Source organism: Echinops telfairi, unplaced genomic scaffold (genome assembly GCF_000313985.2).
Source record: "Echinops telfairi isolate 266 unplaced genomic scaffold, ASM31398v2 ScPeMD7_30;HRSCAF=105, whole genome shotgun sequence".
Lineage (NCBI taxonomy): Eukaryota > Metazoa > Chordata > Mammalia > Afrosoricida > Tenrecidae > Echinops > Echinops telfairi.
This window is the reverse complement of record NW_022103927.1, coordinates 3391697-3393306: the sequence shown is the minus strand read 5'-3', so window position 1 is coordinate 3393306 and position 1610 is coordinate 3391697.

Here is a 1610-nt window from a genome sequence, read left to right as displayed (position 1 = left end):
TGGCAGAGGGGGAGGAGGGGGGAAGGGAAGAGGTGTTAACAAACCCAGGGACAAGGGAACAACAAGCGATCCAAATTGGTTGGGAGGTGGGGGGGGGGGACACGCGCGGGAAAGGAGGTGGTGTTCCCTTGAAACCGGAGGGAACAGCCACTGCTGAGGCCCCCAGGCAGGCAGGAGGGTGGCAGCCGTGTTTGAGGATAGCGAGGAGCCCCCAGTGGCAGTTGTGGAGTGAAAGAAGCGGGCAGGGCAGGAGGATGAAGCTGTAGAGACGGTCCGCCGGCCGTTGCGATGGACTTGAGTTCTTATACTTTGGGAGTTTAGAGCAGGGAGGGTCAGCATGTTTAACGTGGTCGCTCTGGGTTTCGTGTGAAGAGCCAGGAGCGGTCCTCTGAAAAGCCAGTCACTGCCATCGAGCTGATGCCGACTCAGCCCCCCGACGGGACAGGGTGGAGCTGTCTGTGAGGGCTTCCAGATGGTGACTCTTCACAGGAGTTGAAAGGCTCATGTTTCTCCCTCAGCTGCTGGCGGGTTCAAACTGCTGACCTTGTGGTTAGCAGCTCACCGTATAGCCACGACGACATCTTCCAGTGAGAGTCAGTGGTGACTACAACCAAGGTGGGGAAAATCCCGGACATAGAGAAGTTACAGCCGCTGCTGCATCGACCATTTGGGGGTAGAAGCAAGAGGAGGCACCCAAGGGAAACGCATTCCTGGGGTGGGCTCCCTTGCTACAGTCTGTGGTCCAGGGAGGAGAGGTGTTCCATTTGCACCTGTTGCAATCCTACCAAACACTCAACCTGGAGGTTCTCGGTGGGGACACAGTGTTGAAAACTCTGAGATGGAGATCTTCCAGGTCCAAGGACTGAGCCCTAGGGCTCTCCCAATAAAAGGCGAAAGACCGTGGGAGGCAGCAGTCAAGGAGACAGAAAGCAAGGAGTGGCTAAGGGGCAGGAGTGTGGCGTCTGGCCACCAGGTGTTTTAAGGAACATGCTGGCCTGGTTCCAATAGTCTCTTTTCTTGGAGTTCCATGAGACGGTGAGACCCATGGCTGTTGGCTGTGCCACTGTGCTGCCAGGATTCGGAGAGCACCCTTCCAGCAGCCAGTGGGAACCCAGAACAGGCAGTTGGGACCATCTGGGTCTGCTTCCAACAGCTTGAGGAAGGCAATCTGGGCATGGGTGTCTCTGAGGGAACAGGTCCTTGGGAAACATGGGGTACCTCCAGGCCAGCTCCACCTTTTGCAAAACCGAACGTTAACCGCCTACAGCCTACCTTTGGGATTCTGCGGGGGTGGGGGGGCTGTGCGATGGGTCCTACCTACAGTGAGCAGTAGATTCCTCTGAGTCAGAATGGTGGTGGAGGGGATGGGGGGATGCCCCCTGCAGGCCCACTCACGCCAATGAACCACACCACTCCCGTCAGTTCCAAGAAATCTTAATTTCTTTATTGTTTTTTTGACTCAACAATTTTTTTTAAACTTTTTGTTTTTTTCTGAAACGTTCTTGTTGTTATGAGCCTTTTGTTTTGTTCTCGTTAAATGCACTCGACCCAAAATTGGTTTGGCATATCGAAAAGGAGACCAAAGAGGGAGGGGCTGGAGGTGTGGGGCA